The sequence below is a fragment of the Salmo salar genome, chromosome ssa22 (genome assembly GCF_905237065.1).
Source record: "Salmo salar chromosome ssa22, Ssal_v3.1, whole genome shotgun sequence".
Classification (NCBI taxonomy): domain Eukaryota; kingdom Metazoa; phylum Chordata; class Actinopteri; order Salmoniformes; family Salmonidae; genus Salmo; species Salmo salar.
The window spans coordinates 21,609,429-21,621,980 of record NC_059463.1 but is presented as its reverse complement, the minus strand read 5'-3'; the positions used below and the strand labels follow the sequence as shown (position 1 = coordinate 21,621,980).

The following is a 12,552-nucleotide window of genomic DNA, read 5'->3' as shown; positions in this document are numbered from 1 at the left end:
TGGCAAGTGTATACTAATGTATAATTTTATTTTCCACATTGCCTTATATAGAAATTCACATGACACAAACTGCTGTTTTGGGCATATTTAAACCCATTACCCACAGACGTCTCTGTACTCACTGAGACTGATCCTGAATTCCTCCTATTTAATGAAGTCTTACGGATACTGCCAGGGCAAGCTGTGTCTGCAACGAGGTCTCAGGACAATTTGTATTAATCTGTATGTAAATATGTGGCAATCCATTTAGTATGATATGTTCAATTACATTAGGATATATAATGAATGGATACAATATCAATATCATACAAATCAGAGGACGTATAGTATCATACATCTTACCCGGTCGTACAATAGCATACGAATTGGATGAAGTAACTTATCATTCCTCTTGGAGGACGTATAGTATTGCACATCTTTATCTGAGACCAGGTTGCTTGTTGCGCCATAACAAAGGAGAATTACAGGGAGAATTTATGTTGGCGCTTAGGAAAACTAAAATGACAATTTACGTAGCAGGGGTTAAGTTTACAATAAGGGTTAGGGGAAGGGTTAGCTAAAATGCTACAGTTGTCCCCGACGCAACTCGAACATTCAACCTTTGGATTGCTAGACCGTCGCGGACCCATCGCCCACCCATCCTCCCAGACCAACCTCCTTACTTTTGTTTCTGGCTAAAGTAACTAGACCATTAGTAGGTTTCATATGTCTTGGAGGTGCTCAGAAATATGTAAAGTATATTTTGTATGGATCTGAGGCCAGGCTGGTGTCTGAGGTGCTTTCAACCCTTTCCTTCCTCACCACAACATGTCCAACAGCACACAATCAACACCATGGGCACAACTTTAGTTTTATAAGTGTGGGGAGGACTTCCCCCCCACCGTCCCCAGTGAAATTTGTGCCCCTGCTCAACACTATGTGCAAACCATCAAGGGGGCTGAGTCCTGTAGATTCCCTAAAGAGATTTGAACACACACGCTTTCTCATGTGTCCCCCCCCGCTGTATCACAACGGGTCATGGATACTCCCCGAGCACCTGTTGATACGTAAGGAACCTTTCAACGCAGACAGGAGTGGAATTCACTTAATTTTTGTTGTTGCTGAAAGACGATGCCCACTCCTTTGATTGGTTCAGCTAGAATCCACAAGTGTGTATCCTGTAATGGAAAGGCATCCGCGAAAGAAGATTCCACAAACTTGTTTTCTGTTTTGTTGTGCTGTTACATTTGTATTGGTGTTTCATTTCATGTCCGATGAGCTCACAATGTTGTTACATGTCATTTGCGGCATGCATCATGAGCAAAGTCATTGTAGACAATCATTCCATTTCCCCTCGCTGTGAGAACCATGGTATGAGCACTGGCTGACTTAGCATTTGTTCTGGACCTGTTAGTTGTTTAGCACCCTAAGGGCTACTGTACATTTAGCGAGTCCAGTATAGCATTGCTGTAGTGCAGCCGAATATCCTGCCAGCAGCCTACCAAAGGTTGCTCTGTGTCAATTACAATGTAGAAAAACGTGTCTCTAGTCCAAACCGTTCAGTAGTTAGGCTATGCATATTACCGGAGCTTCATCTTATACCTTCTATTTCTATGGCATATTTGCATTCGCAATATGTAAGATGAAACAACTTTGGAGATAACAATAGCTGCTGGTTTCCCCTATCCATCTGTGGCGAAGTTTTCCCTGAATGCATATGACAAATCCTGCTCCAGAACCAGCTATCCCACATACAAAATACTACAGTTTACTATGGAATACTACAGTACTTACTATAGAATTCTAGAGTAAACTGTAGTATACTTTATACAGCGGCTGGTTCTAATCTGGAATGCTGATTGGTTAAAACTGCATTCCAGACGGTGTCTATTCTAAGTTACCACCGGCTAAATCTATGATGTTAAAATTCCTATTTACTCCTTTCCATCTGACTGCGCAATCCACTGTCTCATCAGCCCAGCCAGGTAATTTATAAACTTGATATCCACAATAAAATACATCTAGACATTATCACACATTTCTTTTAGACTAACATTTAGTTTTCAACAGCGGAGATTTGTATAAACCTTGCTCTCTGTCTCTTCGACATTTGCAACATTGTTTCAATATTCAAATTAGATCTCCAGCTGTCCCATAGTAATGAACATGTCGGGAGTCGGGAAGAGACAGACAGGCAGGCAACATTTCTCAGCCAGTCAAAATCATGAATCAGCTAGCATCATTTTTATGAACATATACAAAGTGTAAATGTAAATTCAAAAAGGTAAAACGAAATGGTTGAGCTAGTTTGTAGTCTTTCCAGCATCAGTTTGAATTGATTGTGTGAGCTGTGTTGTTGGCTATCTCCCCTGAACAACAGCGTCCTGACGAGAGAGCACATTTTCTATGCCAGGCGAAATTGCGCCTCATTAGCTCATTGTTATGGATGTATCCAAATAAATGTCACTAGAAAACAGCTTAAACAAATGCAAATGCAGCTACTTTTGTTATTCTGCCTGCACTATTTGACCTGACTGTAAGTTAGCTGTAGTTGGCCTGCTAGCCTCTAGGGGCTAGGGGGCAGTATTTTCACGGCCAGATGAAAAACGTACCCAATTTAAACAGGTTACTACTCCGGCCAAGAAAACAGAATATGCATATTATTAGTAGATTTGGATAGAAAACACTCTGAAGTTTCTAAAACTGTTTGAATGGTGTCTCTAAGTTTAACCTGTTTGGGCTAGGGGGCAGTATTGAGAATTTTGGAAAAAATATGTGCCCATTTTTAACTGCCTCCTACACAAACTCAGAAGCTAGAATATGCATATTATTGTTCAGGTTTGGATAGAAAACACCCTGAAGATTCTAAAACTGTTTGAATGGTGTCTGTGAGTATAACAGAACTCCTATGGCAGGCAAAAACCTGACAAGGTTTCATGCAGGAAGCGGCCTGTCTGACAAGGAGTCGTGCGTCTTGCATCTGTTTATTGAAAAGTAAGGATCTTAGCTGTAACGTGACAATTCCCAGGGCTCCAATAGGCTCTCAGGACGCGGGAAAATCATGAAGGTTGACGAGGCAGCCTCAGGCTGAAACAGATTATCATCTTATTCAAGTGTCCCATTAGGTGACAATGGAGTGAGGCGCGTGCGCGATTAGCCCCCGTGGAGTATTTTAATTCGGCTGTTTAGTTTATTGCAGATTCCCGGTCGGAATATTATCGCTTTTCTACGAGATAAATGGCATAAAAATTGGTTTTAAACAGCGGTTGACATGCTTCGAAGTACGGTAATGGAATATTTAGAATTTTATTGTCACGAATTGCGCCATGCGCGCGACACTTCTTTACTATTTCGGATAGTGTCTGGAACGCACAAACAAAACGCCGCTATTCGGATATAACGATGGATTATTTTGGACCAAACCAACATTTGTTATTGAAGTAGCAGTCCTGGGTGTGCATTCTGACGAAGACAACAAAAGGTAATCAAACTTTTATAATAGTAAATATGATTATGGTGAATGCTAAACTTGCCGGGTGTCTAAATAGCGAGCCCGTGATGCCTGGGCTATGTACTTAGAATATTGCAAAATGTGCTTTCACCAAAAAGCTATTTTAAAATCGGACATATCGAGTGCATAGAGGAGGTCTGTATCTATAATTCTTAAAATAATTGTTATGCTTTTTGTGAACGTTTATCGTGAGTAATTTAGTAAAATGTTAGCGAATTCCCCGGAAGTTTGCGGGGGGTATGCTAGTTCTGAACGTCACATGCTAATGTAAAAAGCTGGTTTTTTATATAAATATGAACTTGATTGAACAAAACATGCATGTATTGTATAACATAATGTCCTAGGGTTGTCATCTGATGAAGATCATCAAAGGTGAGTGCTGCATTTAGCTGTCTTCTGGGTTTTGGTGACATTATATGCTGGCTTGAAAAATGGGTGTCTGATTATTTCTGGCTTGGTACTCTGCTGACATAATCTAATGTTTTGCTTTCGTTGTAAAGCCTTTTTGAAATCGGACAGTGTGGTTAGATTAACGAGAGTCTTGTCTTTAAATAGCTGTAAAATAGTCATATGTTTGAGAAATTGAAGTAATAGGATTTTTAACTTTTTGAAAATCGCGCCACAGGCTGCAAGTGGCTGTTATGTAGGAGGGACGAATTCGTCCCGCCTAGCCCAGAGAGGATAACAGAACTCATATGGCAAAAAATACAAGCAGGAAATGAAAATTTTGTGGCTGTACTATTTTCAAGTCATTGGTAATAAATCACAAAGGATTCATTTTGCACTTCCTATGGTTTCCACTAGATGTCAACGATCTTTATAAAGTTGTTTGAAGCGTCTATGATGAACAGAGAACGAATGAGAAGGAAGGGAAGTTGACGTCCCTGGGAGGTCGTCACTTCATTATTGCGCGCACATGCGCGTTCATGTGAGGCGAGACATTTTTCAAAACTTGTTTCAAGACACAGGAGAGGTCGGGTTGAAATATTACTGATGTTTCACGTTAAAAATGGACCAAAAGATTGATGCTAAACAACGTTTGACATGTTTGAACGAACGTAAATAGATTTTTTTTTTTACTTTTCGTCGTGACTTTTCCCTCCCACACGGAACAGCATGGAAAAAACATCGAAAAAAACAACATTTGTTGTGGACCTGAGATTCCTGGAAGTGCCTTCTGATGAAGATTATTAAAGGTAAGGGAATATTGCTAATGTTATTCATGGTTTTAGATGATTTCAACATAGCGGCTAGCTGTATAGCCTAGTGTATTTTTCTGACCAGAGTACTCAGATTATTGCAAAGTATGCTTTCCCAGTAAAGTTATTTTGAAATCTGTCAATGCGCAACCGTTATTCTTTGAATAACAGTTTAATACTTTAACCACGTTTTATAATGAGTATTTTTTTGTAAATTCACTGGCAATTTTGGGGAGACACATTTTCTCAACGACACACGCCGATGTAAAATGCTGTTTTTGGATATAAATATGAACTTGATAGAACAAAAATGCATGTATTGTCTAACATAATGTCCTAGGAGTGTCATCTGATGAAGATTGTCAAAGGTTAGTGCATAATTTTTGCTGTTTTTCTGCTTTTGGTGACGCCTGTCCTTGAATTGAAAATGGATGTGTGTACTTTTTTGGCTATGTACTCTCCTAACATAATCTAACTTTATGCTTTCGCCGTAAAGCCTCTTTGAAAATCGGACAATGTGGTTCGATTAAGGAGATGTGTATCTTTTAAATGGTGTAAAATAGTTGATTGTTTGAGAAATTTAAATTATTAGATTTTTGATGTTTTGAATTTCCCGCCTTGCTAGCAATCCCGTCAGTGGGATTAGGTTACCCTCGATCCCCAACAGGCTAGCAAGCAATGGATGAGAACGTTGCCAGCCAGTATGGCAATGGTACATTTAGAACAAACGACTGAACGTCTATAGATACAGAACAAAAAGACTAAATGACTGGGTCGCGTCTCTGGCAACTGAACCAATAGAACGAACGACCAGCCGGCTTGGGTAGCAACCCTAGATTTGTTTCAGGACTATATCTTGTTGAAGGATGAAATAATATGAATAAATTAATCATAATAACATTTTTTATTAAAATATATAAATCATTATTTGAATATGTTGGCAACCGTTGTGATAATGCCCGAGAAACCGGTGATATATTTGCACGGTTTGCCCAACATCCGTGCCAATATGTCCTCCAAACACCCGCTTCTCGGGCATTATCACTTAAGTAGAATACTACACTACACACTGTAGTATGCTATCCCTCAATCATGTGTAGTACTTAGTATAGAATTGTGTAGTATACTGTAGAATGCTATAGTAAATACTAAAGTATTATCCACACAAAATATTTCATAAATGTCTGCAAAAACACTACAGTCCGCAAAAACATATATTTTTTAACTATAGTAAATACTACAGTATTTAATTAGCATATACCCTACCATTCCTCTCCCCATATCCTAATTTGTGCCACCCGTAAGTGAGAAACCTACATGCCAAGTATAGACCATATATAGTGTTCCCTATGGTTTTGAAAGACAGCTGAAGCGCTGAATGTACAGATCCCAGTTCTTCCTTTATTCCTACCTACCTACCTTCAGGTAATGGAACATTTGTTCTTTTAGTATTTATCCAGTAGGTTTTCTCAAGGAGAAAGCCCCCCACGTATATATTAAAGATAATAACAAAACACTACAGTAAATACTACGGTACACCACAGTCCGCAAAAACACTATAGTAAATACTACAGTATACCAGACTTCAGTCTGCAAAACACTACAGTGAACTATAGTATTCCTAACATAGTATACACTATAGTATTTTTCCATGTGTGATAGCCTAGCCAGGTAGCTAATCTTTTGAATATGGTGTAGTAAAAAAAACAGAAACAGTTAGCATTAGCTTGCTAAATATGCTAGCTAGCTACACTGACAGCTGTCACTGCCCTACTTGTTGTTATTTCTCCACTCCATGTGGAAATCACCACAACGTTCCAACCCTCAATTCGTAAATAAGTATTAGCAGCCTGCGTCATTCTTCAGAGGTGGAACCTAAATAAAGAATTTCCGCTCTAGGACAGGAATTAAGCATTGCCCTCTGATGGGGGGCCTTTAAGTAAGCATTTGCAGAGGGTCAGGGAAAGGTTAGTATGTGGCTTACTCTTTAACCTTAATCTTGAGTGGCCCTTTTTGGCTTGTGTTCAGTTTAAATAGCAAGTGCTAGTCTGTCTCACAGTTTTAAACATATAACTCATATGACTTGGTTTTCAGGCATGGAATTTGTCCTGCCCAGAGCTTGGTCTTTGGAGCATCTTGAACATTAGGGCGTTACAGTAAACCATTACATTACAGATTCTAAGTTTATTGTCAGTCTTAAGGGTTTTAGTCAGAAGTCCTATCATCATTACCACTGTGTGTTTAATAAGTAAGCAGTACATCTGGTTGGCATAGGGGCCCACAAATCATCAACAAATATAGCTAATGGCTGTTTCCTATTTCAATGTAGCCATCTACCTAAGATACCCTACCCTCACCCTACAGCCATATAATTACAGATACAGTGCCTTGTAAAAGTATTAATCCCCCTTCGCATTATTCCCCCAAAAATGTCTTCCTAAATTATGCCAGGATTCAATCCAATCATGGGCTACAGGCATTGCAGCTTGTAAAGGTCATTTCTGATTGAGCCAACATATACAGCCTTTACCATGAATGGGAACATTTCTTTAAAAACCTTCATGCCTACAGTGCCTTGCAAAAGTATTCATCCCACTTCGCATTTTTCCTATTTTGTTGCATTACAACCTCTAATTTAAATGTTTTTTTTATTTATTTGGATTTCATGTAATTGACATACACAAAATTGTGAAATGAAAAAAATAACTTCTTTCAAAAAATAAAAAATATATATATTATGGAAAAGTGGTGCGTGCATATGTATTCACCCCCTTTGTTACGAAGCCCCTAAATAAGATCTGGTGCAACCAATCACCTTCTGAAGTCAAATAATTAGTTAAATAAAGTCCACCTGTGTGCAATCGAAGTGTCACATGATCTCAGTATATTTACACCTGTTCTGAAAGTCCCCAGAGTCTGCAACACCATTAAGCAAGGGGCACCACCAAGCAAGCGGCACCATGAAGACCAAGGAACTCTCCAAACAGGCCAGGGACAAAGTTGTGGAGACGTACAGATCAGGGTTGGGTTATAAAAAAATATGAAACTTTGAACGTCCCACGGAGCACCATTAAACCCATTATTCAAAAATATAAAGAATATGGCACCACAACAAACCTGCCAAGAGAGGGACGCCCACCAAAACTCACGGACCAGGCAAGGAGTTACATATGTATTGACGCTGGAGAGACGAAGCAGGTACGGGGAGTAACATTTAATAATTGATGGACATATAACGAGCCAGGAATAGCGTCAGCATACAGAAAACAAAGACAAAAAAACAATCAATGTAGCAGCGGGGAACAGAGCTGGGGAACTGACAAATATAGGGGAGGAAATAAACAGGTGATAAGTGAGTCCAGGTGAGTCCAATAACGCTGATCCGTGTGACGAGGGAAGGCAGGTGTGCGTGATGGATGGCAGGAGTGCATTATGCAGGGCAACCTGGCGCCCTCAAGCGCCAGGAGGAGGGAAGAGCGGGAGCAGACGTGACAAGGAGGGCATTAATCAGAGAGGCAACAAAGAGACCAAAGATAACCCTGAAGGAGCTGCAAAGCTCCACAGCGGAGATTGGAGTATTTGTCCATAAGACCAATTTAAGCCGAACACTCCACAGAGCAGGGCTTTACGGAAGAGTGGCCAGAAAAAAGCCATTGCTTAAAGAAAAAAATAAGCAAACACATTTTGTGTTCGCCAAAAGTCATGTGGGACACTCCCCAAACATATGGAAGAATGTACTCTGGTCAGATGAGACTAAAATGTAGCTTTTTGGCCATCAAGGAAAAGGCTATGTCTGGTGCAAACCCAACACCTCTCATCACCCCGAGAAAACCATCCCCACAGTGAAGCATGGTGGTGGCAGCATCATGCTGTGGGGGATGTTTTTCATCGGCAGGGACTGGGAAACTGGTCAGAATTGAAGGAGTGATGGATGGTGCGAAATACAGGGAAATTCTTGTGGGAAACCTGTTTGTCTTCCATAGATTTGAGAATGGGATGGAGGTTCGCCTTCCAGCAGGACAATGGCCCTAAGCATACTGCTAAAGCAACACTTGAGTGGTTTTAGGGGAAACATTTAAATGTCTTGGAAGGGCCTGGTCAAAGCCCAGACCTCAATCCAATTCAGAATCTGTGGTATGACTTAAAGATTGCTGTACACCGGGGGGGGGGGGGGTCTTATGCACGCTCAAGTTTCTTTTTTTTTCTTATTTCTTTCACAATACAAAATATTTTGCGTCTTCAAAGTGGCATGTTGTGTAAATCAAATGATACACACCCCCCAAAAAATCTATTTTAATTCCTGGTTGTAAGGCAACAAAATAGGAAAAATGCCAAGGGGGGTGAATACTTTCGCACCTACCGTGCCTCACCTCAACAATGCCTTGATTTACTCCCAAAAACTCTCAAGGAGAATGGTGTGACTGTTTACTCAAAGCTCCACAACTGATCTAATGGTACTCATTGAAAATAACAAAAAGACTACTGAGTACATTTCAAAATAGGTTGTAAATGTTTTCTTTAGTGCCCCAGTGTACTCCAATTCCATTGTGCATTCCCACTGGGCACACACTGCTTGAATCAACATTGTTTCCATGACATTTCAATGAAATTAAGAGATGTTGAATTGACGTCTGTGCCCAGTAATTGACTGTAAACTGTTTGGGGATTCAGAATGCTTTCCCTTTTTAAACACTCTTAGCACCTAATTAGCCATGACCCAGCACTTTGAGGACAGACCTGTAGGCTACTACTCATCAACTCTCACCTTCCTCCACCATCTTTCTCTTCCTTCCCTGATTTAGACACTGTTGGTGGCCACAGACAATAGTGACTAAAGAACCCCATCAATGAGCCAGACAGTTTAATAAAAAAGCATTCCAAATTTCTGCATGGGTCTGGTCTTATGTCTGAAAGTCTAATTAAACAATTATGTAAGAAATACCTACACATATATTCTGGGTTTGTAGGTAACAGACGAATGGTTGCTCAGTAGAATTCTTATAGTGATGTTCTATCAAATACACTGAACAAAAATATAAACACAACATGCAACAATTTAAAATATTTTTCTGAGTTCCAGTTCATTTAAGGAAATCAGTCAATTTAAATAAATAAATTAGGACCTAATGTCACGAATCCCACCGAAGTTGGCCCCCCTGCCTGCTCGTGCGGCGCTCGGCGGTCATCGTCGCCGGCCTACTAGCCGCTGCTGATCCCTTTTCCCTTTTCTGTCGGTATGTCTTATTGTTTGCACCTGTTCCTTATTTGTGTGTCTTGATTTGTGGTTATTTAAGCCTGTTTAGCCCGCCCAGGTTTGTGCGGGATTATTTTACGTCAGTGTGCTTTTTGGATGTGCTGGCGATCTGCCTGGATTATTTTCTTTCCGGACTGTGTGCCCGTTGTGTATGGGTTGGTCATTTAGTTCACACGCCTGTTGTGTTGGCGTCGACCGTGTCGTACCAGAGAAAATAAATCTCATTTTTTCTTACCTCTGCTCTCTGCGCCTGACTCCTACCACCACTCCTAGCATTCGTGACACCTAATCTTTGGATTCCACATAACTGGGAATACAGATTTGCATCTGTTGGTCACAGATACCTTTAAAAAAAGGTAGGGGGGAGGATCAGAAAACCAGTCAGTATCTGGTGTGGCTACCAATTGTCTCATGCAGCGCGACACATCTCCTTCGCATAGAGTTGATCAGGCTGTTGATTGTGGCCTATGGAATGTTGTCCCACTCCTCTTCCATGGCTGTGAGAAGTTGCTGGATATTGGCGGGACCTGAAACACGCTGTCGTACACGTCGATCCAGCATCCCAAACATTCTTAATGGGTGAAATGTCTGGTGAATATGCAAGCCATGGAAGAACTGGGACATTTTCAGCTTCCAGGAATGGTGTACAGATCCTTGCGACATGGGGCCATGCATTATCATGCTGAAACATGAGGTGATGGCGGTGGATGAATGGCACGGCAATGGGCCTTAGGATCTCTTCACGGTATCTCTGTGCATTCAAATTGCCATCGATAAAATGTGTTTGTTGTCCATACCATAACCCCACCATTACCATGAGGCACTCTGTTCACAACTTTGACATTGCCCACATGACGCCATACACATGGTCTACGGTTGTGAGACTGCTTGGATGTACTGCCAAATTCTTATGTTAGAGATGGTAGAGAAATAAACATTAAATTCTCTGGCAACAGCTCTGGTGGACATTCCTGCAGTCAGCATGCGAATTGCACACTCCCTCAAAACTTGAGACATCTGCGGCATTGTGTTGTGTGAAAAAACTGCACATTTTAGAGTCCCCAGCATGTAAACACTTTTGTGCTCAGAATTTGAGAGAAATAAGCTTTTTGTGCTTATACATTTTTTAGGGGGGATCTTTAATTTAAGCTCATGAAACATGGGACCAACAGTGTACATTACTTTGCAATAAAAATGGCAAGCTTTAGGGTAACATTAGACCTGTGAAAAAACATAGCACTGATACTGTAGTTTCTCTGCATGAACGAGTCCATAACACTAGTTACTTCACAGTTAAACTCTTTCTAAAGAGGTAGCCAGTATTGTTAGTCTGTCCGTTGGGTAATGTGGACAGGGATTGTCTCTGATTGACTTAGTCTGCCTCAGTAGGTTTTTGGCACAAGACAGATTTAACTCTACTCGATGTCCCAGATAGCAGTAGGGAAAATGCAGTACTATCAGTGAAGAAACTGAGAGCCATATCCATGCTCTCTCTCATCATGGTTGCAGTCAAATAAAAGACCCTGGTGTTACATGTGTCTCTTCCCCTCTATGATTAATAGGAGTTTAGTAAGGTCAACCTGATACAGTTTTAACAATCTACAGTGCCTTCAGAATGTATTTACACCCCTTGACTTTTGTTGTGTTACAGCCTGAATTTACAAGTGATAAAATGGCCTAAACACAATACCCCATAATGTCAAAGTGGAATTAAGTTTTTCTAAAGTTTTACAAATTAATTAAAAATGAAAAGCTGAAATGTCTTGAGTCAACAAGTATTCAACCCCATTGTTATGGCAAGCCTAAATAAGTTTCATGGACTCACTCTGTGCATAATAGTGTTTAACCTCTTGTCGTTCGCCTAGGATAGGGGGCGCTACAGCGATTTTTGAAAAAAAATTGTGCCCATTTTAAACGGCCTCCTACTCAAACTCAGAAGCTAGGATATGCATGTAATTAATACTTGTGGATAGAAAACACCCTAAAGTTTCTAAAACTGTTTGAATGGTGTCTGTGAGTATAACAGAACTCATATGGCAGTCAAAACCCCGAGACCGATCGTAACAGGAAGTGGAATTCTGAATTGCGGACTCAACTTCATCAGTTTGCCTGTAAATCACACAAGTGAGCAATGGTTCATTGAGCACTTCTTATTGTTTCCACTAGATGCCCTCAGTCTTTACAAAGTGATTTGAGCCTTCTACTGTGAAAACTGAATGAATGAGACGCAGTGGAACGTGGTCACACAGAGAGGGCCATCACCATTATGACGCCGGCGCCCCTGGCTACCCTCCCCTTTCGAAACATTTTGAAACACAATGCAATCGTCCCCCTTGATTCTTATTGGAGCTCTGGTTGAAAAAGGCCCTAAAGATTTATGTTATACAACGTTTGACATGTTTGAACGAACCGAAATAAGTGCTTTCTGATGAAGATAATCAAAGGTAAGGGATTATTGACAATAGTATACAAGACTAGATTTGATATGCGATTGTTCCAAGATGGCGCTGACCTGTAACGGTAGCCTATTTTCTGAGTATCGCATCCCCTTTTATCGCAAAGTGTGATTACCCAGTAAAGTTATTTTTAAATCTGGCATTACAGGTGCT

The 12,552-nt window shown here is 40.5% G+C and overlaps 1 protein-coding gene and 1 non-coding gene across 2 annotated transcripts in view; one reads left to right on the top strand and one right to left on the bottom strand.

The window, feature by feature from the left end:
- The window catches only part of LOC106583019 (protein FAM107B), a 54,112-nt gene that overhangs the window by 33,531 nt on the left and 8,029 nt on the right, over nt 1–12,552 (bottom strand). The window lies entirely within an intron of this gene.
- On the top strand, nt 6,121–6,175 carry LOC123729729 (U7 small nuclear RNA). Its single transcript, XR_006761437.1, has one exon. It is a non-coding gene; the product is annotated as a U7 small nuclear RNA (small nuclear RNA).